Here is a 10,424-nt window from a genome sequence, read left to right on the forward strand (position 1 = left end):
TTTTCATAATACAATACATGATCTTGACATAATACTCAAATGTATACATACAGAAAGAGGCTAGGTTAAAATCTAAGGTCGATGACAGTGAGGACTCACTTTCACTCCAGCAGTGCAATAGCTAGATGTGTTTTGCAAATAAAAGGCAAGAAGGTTTTGTGGATCCATTGCTAGGGCATGATGTCAGCATAGGAACCTTTTTGTGATTTTTGTTGCAGTTTGATTTCTGGAATTCAGATACCCAGGGTTGTATGTGTGAGAATTTAGCAAAACCCCTTTTGTGGGGTTCACTAAACACTATCACGTCATTAAATTGGTGAAACTTTTTAACTTTTCCATTATTAACATAAAAATGTGGAGTCCTATGTTTTAGGGCTGATTAGGACCATTTTGGCTAAGTAGTCTGCACATCTGTTAGAGAAGCTGCAGCTCCTATTTAAGTTGAAAGATTTGTCTTCTACAAGATATAAATAATACATATATACACAGAAACTCTCTTGCATGTTCCATGCATTCTTGAACTCTGTAACTGTCTTGATCCCATTGCTGTTTCAGGAAGGCCATCTGAATCATCCGTCACCTTTTCAGTGAAGTATCACTTTCTTCTGACATTTGTGAGCCATCCACTATGTGTCAATACCTGACCTTAATGCTTTTGGTAGTGGATATCTGTTTAGATTTCCACTTCTGATATCCGCAGTGTGGCCCACTTTTGCATTTTCCATTATTTCCATGCTTGTAATGCACACATTTCCTGTAATGTTGTGCATCAAGCTTGGAGAACAGCAGTCAGCCTATGCCCCACACAGTTATGTTCTCCTGCTTTGTGTAGTGTGAATCCTGAATATTTGTCAAGGAAATATTCTTGCATTAAGTGCCTAAGACAGTGATTTATCACAAACCAAGATCCACAGTGGCAAGGTCTGTACTGCATGGGTGGCAGGGCATGGTGTCATTTCCAAAAATGCCAGCTCATTAACCAGGCCTCCCACAGGAAATGAAGGGGAAAACTCAAGGCTGACCTAAAGACTCTCAGGATAGGGCTGTGGTTGCTGCCCACCATACTGAACAGCAGGAGGGTTCCTGATGTGATTTTACACCATTGCCACAACAGCATGAGAAGGTATGCGAGTCAAAGTTCAGAGGTTAGTCACATTCTCCACTTGCTAGTTTTGTGTTTTTTCATGAGTTGCAAGCTTCCATTGACTAGTGAGGATGTTGACGTTTCAGAGACGTGTCAAAGCATAAGGGGTGTATTGCAGGCAGCCACCTTTGTTGGGGTGAGTTCTTATTTGTCATTAGTGCTTCAGCTGCATGTATGTGCCTGGAGCATATCTGCTTCTGGCGTGGTTATGCAGAATATTGTGTAGAGTTCATCTGCTTTCTTCACAGACATGCCTTAATCATTATCTGGGTAAGAAGTATGAGGAGCCCTGGGTCATTTCACAATGGAGCCTAAGACTGCCATGTTTGCAGCATGGATGCATCGTATTCTTTTTTTTTTTATGTCTACTTCCAATAAGGTTGATGCTGTCTGAAGGCCCCAGCGTAGTGGAATGATATCCTGACCAAGTAACCTTGGGCAGACTCTCTTGTGTGAGCTTTTTTCCAAAACATTTCTTTAAGACAACAGTTCCTTTCTGGTGCAGCCCCTGATAAGAAATCTATTGTTTTGTTTCAACAGGGTTCAGAAGGTGGGTATTTATATGATCACTTTAGAGCTTAGGTTATTCATCTCTTTAACTCAGCTGTCCAGCCTCCCTGATGGACACAGTACTGGAAAACAAGAAAACCTAGATCTGTCTTACTTTCTGGATCAAGGAAAATCTGGAATAAACAATTGTCAGGGATTGTGCAGTGGAACTTTATGTAGCCTACTGTAACTTGACTGTCCTGATGCTACAGCTAAGGCTGCAAACTTTGGAATATACTTAAACCAGATGCCGATTTTCACCCTTTAAAGAACTTACACAAGTCATTCTGGATGACCTGCTTTTTGGGTTGAAATTCTCTATGGTAAAATTTCCCTTTTGCAGGTATGGGACCTTCAAGTATAGCATTATCCAGAGTAAAGGGTCTGTATGATGCCCTTCCTGCCCCAGCCTCATTGTCAATTCCACCTCAGTTTTCTGGTAGAGCTTCCCAGTGGATGATGTGGACCCTTAGGCATCAGGCAGTTTTTACCTCCCCTCTGTGTACTTGGCAGTTTGCTAATGAGGGCAACTACACCGATCCATCAGTCACAGTCCTGTTACATGTAAATCACCCATGGAGAGATCCAGCTGCCCAAGTTCACATTCCAGCTTTAGGGATCCTCGTTAATTGGTGGGTTCATATTATGATAGCAGTTGACTGTTACAACTAGAAAGCCACCACCCCCCTCCACTGTAGTGTGTTTGAAGGGGATGGGTGTTTTTGTTTCATACAAGAAGTCGGCATCTTCAACAAGTGCATCCCATTATATCAAATTCTGGTTGATGCCTCTGCTACTGCAGGATGCCTATGTATTGACACTGGACAAGATGGATAGATAGTATGTGCAAAAATATCCTTTATTTCATTTTTGATAGGCATCTTCTTTCCTGTAGGGGTGTTTGGACTCTTATTTTTATCTGGAGTGTTTACCAAAGAGGTAGTTGTACATTGACCATTCATTGAAAGTACTTTCTCAGGTTGCCCTTCCTGGATGACTCACTTCCCATTGAAGGAGCTTCTGGCAGCTTTCTAGGACTGAGCAGTTTACAGTATTGCTCTAGGTGTCTTTGTAAATTAGGAGACGTCTTCTCCATTCTGGATTCAGACAATTACTTCCATTGTGACAGAACTAAGCAGTATTTAAGTGCCTGTCATGCAATGACTGGCCATTAATATTCAAAAGGTAGCACGCTGCTTGGTAAGCCCAACCAGTGTGTCCATTGTAAATCTGAATATATACCAATGGGAAAAAGTCCGGTCTGCCGGACATTTTTCCTTTAATATATGCCATAAAATTTCAGTTTGCCTTCACTTAAACAAAACTGGACACTTGAAACCAATGAGAGAGATGGGACAGACAAAAATAAAAGAATAATCGGGTACGTTATGAAAAACTAGAGAAATGTACCTGATTAACCTTTTATTTTCTATGTCCCATCTCTCCTGTTCCTTCAGAGTGTCCTGGTATCTTTTTTCAATTAAACAAAAAAAAAGGCAACCAAGCTCTTCCTTTCTCCATTGCTTCCTATACACAGCACCCGTCACATAGTACTGATGTACTGCATAAGTGTGGGAATGAAAGTCCTGTACACATGCTCAGTACATCAAAAGAAATCAGCAGGATAACCAAGTAAAGTGGAAGAACATCAGAGACATTATACAAAGATATTATTTAAGAAAAGTAATATTTTTCTTAAATGATGTCATTGTATAATAGCAATAACTGACTTTGTGGTGTGTTATGTTGAAGAATTACTCATGGTTGTCTTTGTTTAATCGAGCTTCCCCTCGTGATTAAACCACACCAGCCATGGGTAAATCTTTAATATACCACACTCACATCATTTGTTGTTGCTATATTCTTCCTGCCCATATAGAGAGCCCAAGAAGTATTGACTGTGACCGCCTTGATGAGGAAACAAAGGAGATTCCAGCCTTGTATCCTCCTGCACCTTCTGCACTTTGACAGCTATGATTTTCATGGTTCATTTTGAACCCTTCAAGATTCCCTTTTTATGCGGGATTGTAAGGTGCCAACAGCTACAAAGCCGTCATTTCTTTAAACATCTTTTGGTATCAAACCCTTTTTCATTATGATGTAAAGTAGTATGATTCTTCTCGTGGTCAGTGTGGGCCTTCCTTTCCTACAGCATAAACTGGTACAGGCACTTATGGATTCTTTGCTAATGGTTTGGGAAGCCCACATGAACTTCCTCCTCATTCAAGCAAGGGAGAACACCAACATGTGTGGGGACTCTGCTTTACCCACCTTGAGATGTGTTCTTCATCCTCAAAGCAGTGGAAGGAAAGTTAAGACCAGAGCCTCTTCTGCTTTTGTTAGAAATCTTGGGCCCTGGTTCGGCTTATGAACAAACAGGGTAGTATGCACTTAAACCCCTTTGTTGGAGAGAAAGAGAGATGCTATGCCTATCTGGCTATAGGATATTAATGGAGACACCATGATGGCAGCCATTTTAATCACGGAGGATGTGAATGTGTTTGGGCGAACACTCTGAGTTGCAGATGTAGCCCTTTCTGAGAACTGAGGATTCTTGTACCTTAATTCAGGATCTTTGGGGAGTGAGGCATAGCAAAGATTGAACTTTTCACTGTACAGAAAAGTTCTGTCTTCAAGTGGTTCTGCTCATTTCAGCAGGCCACAAAGGAGTTAATAGTGAAGGTAAGTTCATAGGTGTTTCCTAGACTTTACCAGAAAGGCTCATCCAGACTCTGCTACACTTTGCTGTGAAGGAAAGGTTAGTTTGCTGTTATTTTTTGTATTTCTGTATTGCCTTTCTATATTTTGAATACTGTAGTTTGTTTTCTTTACCTTGTGTTTTGCTTGCATTCTGTTTAACAGCATATTAAAACTTCAAAAGAGACCACAGCTCTCTCTGTTCTGAGTCAGGCAGAATTTTTCCCTCCCTCCCACCCATTTAAGTTGTCTTGTTAAATACCACTGTCTTTCTAGTTGCCCGCCTCTTATGTTAATCTGACCATATATCTCATTTCTCTCTACTTTCACTGGCTTATGTGAGTAATCACAAAACCATCACTTTTGAAATCCCACCCCTTCAATTATTTAAATTTATTGGCCATCCTACAGTATTTCATAGTACCAAAATACAAAAGTAACCACCCCTTTCAGTCCATCTTGCTGTTTTAAAAATAGTAACTCTCCACTAAACCTTAACTTTTTAAACAGGTAAAACTCAAGTTACCTACTTTCATATCTAACTTCTCTAGTGCACACTGCAGAGTGCATTCTTTCAATCTTACCTTTAAGCATCCCTGTTACTAGCACTTTCTCTAATACCTAAAAGATCATCTCTACTTGACTCCAAGTAGACTTTTCTCTATCTGTTAAACCTAGCACTTGCTCCTACAGTACTTATTACCTTGATACGGCACTCTTATAGATAGCACCCCAAAAAGGCAAACCCCATTTCTCGGTCACCACGTCCCCGGAATCGCTTTTAAAGTTCTTTCGTCTAGTCCTTCTAGCATGTCGAGGGATCAGTTGCTAGTGTCCTCTCCTGCTCAGCTGGTGAACCTGGGAATATTGAGGCAATGTTACAATTGCCTCATGTACACAGACAACCCTCTCCTCCTCCCACAAAACACAAATACATGCGAGAGATGCAACTATACGGCCAAACTGGAGGCTGAGCTCTCTCAACATAGGACTGGCAAGACCAGTCAGGAGGAGAAGGTTACCACACACACTATAGACCCAGTCTCACATAGTACCATCACAACCTCAAATCATACACATAAACACACAAAGACATACTCGGCGGCTCTGATCAAAAATCTACCAAAACAGCAGAGGCCACCAAAGCAGACACCCAAACAACCACCACCTCAGAACACAGCACCTGCAACACATAGACCTCACAGTCAGAGTGTCAAACAGTCACAGCCCTTAAGGCCAAACACAATGCCAGACACACTAGTCATTGGTGACTCCATAGTCAGACACACTGATGTCCCGCTCACCAGACTGAGTAAGGAGAAGGTCACAGTAAGCTGCCTGTCGGGCACTAGAATCCGCCACATAACGCAAGCACTCAGGTCTCTCAACAGCAGGTACAAATATGACTCAGTCATTGTCCACGCTGGTGTAAACGACCTGAGACATACCTCCTTGGACTACATGAAAAGAGACATTGAGGAGCTCTCTGATTATGTAGCCCAGGCAGGTATGACCCTGACCTTGAGCAGTATCCTACCTTCACCAAGAATGATGCCACAATACAGAGATAAGATGATCAGCTTTAACAATTGGCTTAAACTCTGGTGTCATTCAAAGGGGATCCAATGTCTGTCTGCCTGGGATGACATGCTGGACAAGCCACGCTGCTTCAAGGGACGGCTTGCACCTGTCACCCTGGGATTCGGATATTGGCAAAGGCTCTTGCCACCCCATAGTGCCTTTTTAGGCAAGGCTCAAATTCTAAACCTACCACCCTAGAACACAAAAAGGAAAAACTAAGGGTAATGCTGCTCAATGCCAGAAGTCTAAATCTCAAAATGCACGACTCGAGGCCCTTCTCAGTATGGAGAACATCGATGTCTGTGCAGTGACAGAAACCTGGTTCAAGGCTCCTGAGAGCACCCCAGCACTATCAGGTTTTACCTCTTATCATGCGTTCCAGCCCCAAAATCCGGACAATACCAAGAAAGGAGGGGGTATCCATATTCATCAAAGACACCCACACCTCAAGACTGGTGGCAACGACGATGCATCGGAGACCATCCAGGTGCAATTAACCATAGGCAAGACTGCTCTGCAAATTGTAGCATGTTACAGGCCACCCTCACAAACTCAGGAACCTCACATGGCCTTCCTGAAAACACTAGAGGATAAATGTATCACCAAACACCATCATACTAGGTGACTTCAATTACCCTAATATAGACTGGGAACACTACTCAAGCCCAAACACCCTAGCCCAAAAGTTCCTGGAATTCATAAACTCAAATGCCATGGAACAACTAGTCACCATCCCCACAAGAGGAGAAAACATACTTGATCTCATCATCACGAACATGGGAGCACAATGTTCAACACCGAAGTATACCCCTCACTGGTGAGATCAGATCACAACTAATCTCGCTGGAGGTCCTCATCCCACCCCACCTGAAATAAAAAGACCACAGTAAAGAACTTCTCAAAGCCGACTTCACACTTCTAAAGACTAGTGTGGTCTCCTTTAAGGCCCCGAGCCGACGGAAAACAGTACTCAAGCCGCTGAATCACTTACAAATGCCTTCTACCAGCACCTGCAGGACTGCATGGATAAGGCAATCCCAAGCAAAACAAAGACTCTTTGTACCAAAGGCAAGCGCCCACTCTGGTGGACCCCAGCCATAAACAAACTCTACAACAAAAGGAGGAAGCTACTACAAGATAGAGCAAAATCCTTAAAAGGTAAGACACCCTTGATCACTATAAGTAAAAACTAAGAGCTCTCATAAAATCATCCAAAGCAAATTTTGAGAGAAAAATAGCTAAAGACTCAAAAGACAATCATAAGGCCTTCTTTAGCTATGTTAGAAACCTGGGAGGAAACTCCCAGATATGCTCAGAACTAGTTCAAAATGATGTGAAGATTACTGATCCTACAGACATTGCCAACATACTGGCTGACAGGTTCAGTACAAACTTCACCCTCCCCCAAAAGGAGAGATATCTATACCAAGCGATTGCAGCCCCCAAACATCTCCAACGCCCAAGTGAGAACTGCTCTCTCCAAAGCAAAAACACAGCATCCATGGGACCTGATGGTGTCCCCGGCTGTGTGCTCCACTTAACTCAACGAGGAATTAAACCCACAGCTAGGACAGCTGTTTAATCATAGTCTTACCTCTGGATACGCACCCAGGAGTGGCGCACTGCAACTGTGGTCCCACTTCACAAAGGCGGTGCCTCCACCGACCCTGGAAATTACCGCCCATTAGCTTGACAAGCCTTATCTGCAAAGCCATGGAGAGGATCATAATGGACCTCATAAATAAAGACATAGGGAATTTGCAGACTTTGGATCCATCCCAGTTTGGCTTTGTCAAAGGCAGATCATGCCTTCTAAACTTGGTTGACTTTTTCAAACGGTCACCAAAGCCATTGATGAGGGAAAGGCAGTCCATACAGCCTACCTCGATCTGGCGAAGGCCTTTGATACAATACCCCACTCGGGTATCATTGAAAACTCATCAGCTTAAATGTTAACCCATACATCACAAGATGGGTTGCAAACTGGCTGAGTGACAGAACCCACAGGGTCAGAGTTGCTGGCGCCATGTCAGACTCAAAGCCTGTCACAAGTGGTGTACCACAGGGCTCAGTCCTGGGCCCACTCTTGTTTGGCATCTACTTTTCCAAGTACAAGCAAACACAGGAGGGTTATGGCTGACAAAGTTTGCAGATGACTGCAAACTGGGCCATAGTAGAAAACACATCTGACACAGATATCCTTCAGAAGGGTCTCACAGAAACGGATAACTGGTGCCAGAGCCATGGCCTAAAGTTAAATGCCAAATATGCATACTCATACGCTTCGGGAAAAACAAGGTTACCCTAGCTACCAAATAGGTGGCAATCCACTGAGTACAGAAGAAGTTATCAGGGACCTGGGGACCCAGGTTGATAGTAGTCTGTCATTCGACACCCATGTAGCTAAAGTAGATAGGAAGACCTTCTACATTGCCCACCTTATCATGAAGGGATTCTCATCTAGATCAAGGAGGTCATAGTCTCCTAATACTCATCACTCATCAGACCAATGATTGAGTACAATGCCCCATTCGGAATGTATCTGACCCGACACTTGCAGCAGCTGGAGAGGCCACAAGTTCCTCACCAAAAGGATAAAGGGTCTCAAACATCTGTCCTATGCTGCCCGACTGAAAGAACTCCAGCTCTATTCAGTCGCTTACCGCTTGCTCAGAGGTGACCTTTGCCTAACATACAAGGCCATGTCAAACCCAGATTTGATGAATATGCTTCACCTCAAAAACCTAGATCCGTCAGAGCCACAAGGGCGGAGACTTAAACCTCGACGCTGCTATTAATAGGACGTGCTGGAGGGATAGATTCATCACCCAAAGACTCCCTATGCTGTGGAATAAAATCCCGGTATATGTGAGGCAGAGCACCTCGCTGGCCTTGTTCAAGAGAAATCTTGACCAATGGATGGGAGATCGCAGATATACCCCAGGGATTACCTCAGTGTCACTGCTCAACAGAGGCACAGCAAAATAATGGGTATAGTTCCCCATACTAAAGGGGTGGCGTAAGCCACAAAACTATGGGCTAGGCTTGTAAATGCCCTCGTGCAGATAGCCTAGTATGAACCTATGAACCTATGACCACAAGGGCCTTTTTAAGCCTAGCTATGTATCCCAAATCTCTGACAAGTTCTGGTACCCTTGATAATTGTAAGCAGGGGCTTGGCGATGAAACATTTACAAGCAGGGTCCTGAGAGATGAACCATTTAGAGGTTGCCTGTGTCCATTAGAGACATAGGTGTAGAACCATGGATGAATTTCCTGTTCCCCATCCAGTTGTCTAAGTTTCACTTGAATTGGGTTATAGAGAAACTCTGCTTCACATGGATGGGTTGCCTGTTCCAGAGATGGTGTAGTCTCTGGGATACCTATTTGCCTCTCCATCAGGTCCTGTTTATATCACAGGCAATGTTTAAGTCTTTAGAATGGGTAATTCTGGTGATTTTTGTTTTGTGGATATGCAGGAGGTCCATCATAGTGAGGTCTGACAATGCCCTGTATGTCAGGCAGGAGACAGAATACAGGGATTTGGCCTTGAGGCCATATGCATAGGACATTTTACTTCCATACTGTATTCTTTTAGTGAGAAACCTCTGTGAATGTTCCATTTGTTGGATATGCATGTACAGTTTCACTTTAGTATCTCGAAATACTGAAACACCGAAGCTCTAATGGCCGAGACCAGAACACCGAAGTTTCAGTATTTCGAAATACTGAAGCGGCGCTCAAAACAAAATTAAAGTACTGTTGCTGCAGGGGGGCAAGCCCCCTGCACCCCCCTCACTTAAGTATACTGCCCTGTGATTGCACGATAGTGGAGACATGGTAAATCTCCCGTTCTGTGCTTCCGCATATGGCGGAATGTGAGATTTCCCTTTCCTCCACTGTAGTGAGATCTTGGAGTTGGTATAATGTTGTATGTAGGTTTTTTTTTTTTTTTAATGTAGTACTTCAGTATTTCAGAATACTGAAACTTTGGCGTTCTGGTCTCTGCGATTACGGTTTTGGTGTTTCAGTGTTTTGAGATACTGAAGTGAAACCTTAGGTACATACCAAAGGGGGCATTGTACTCAATGATAGGTCTGATGAATGCCAAATACAGTGAAACAATGACTTTCTTGGACCTAGATGCCATATCTTTGTTTATGAGTTGCGCAGCATAGAATGATATCCTCAGTACTGTAGACAAGTGATGGTAAAAGGCTAGATTACTGTCTGTGTGCCCTCAAATCCCCGACTACTAGGTTAACTCTTAGTGGTGTGTTGTCAATATAATAGCTACCAGGGGTGGAAGACTTCCATAGAGTACTATTATGCATTTCTTGGCATTTAGTTATAGTCCGTGGTTCTGACACAAGTCATTTGTCTGTGTCAGCCCTTCCTGGGGAACAGGGTGGAAGCACTTCTGCATTTGGACCATTGTACTATGTAGTCGAAT

At 43.2% G+C, this 10,424-nt stretch overlaps 1 protein-coding gene across 2 annotated transcripts in view; it reads left to right on the top strand.

The window, feature by feature from the left end:
- Nucleotides 1-10,424, top strand: part of ELP3 (elongator acetyltransferase complex subunit 3) — a 1,566,942-nt gene that overhangs the window by 468,561 nt on the left and 1,087,957 nt on the right. The gene's annotated exons all lie outside the window — the stretch shown is intronic.

This window comes from Protopterus annectens, chromosome 2.part0, assembly GCF_019279795.1.
Source record: "Protopterus annectens isolate FY-2018-M chromosome 2.part0, PAN1.0, whole genome shotgun sequence".
Classification (NCBI taxonomy): domain Eukaryota; kingdom Metazoa; phylum Chordata; order Ceratodontiformes; family Protopteridae; genus Protopterus; species Protopterus annectens.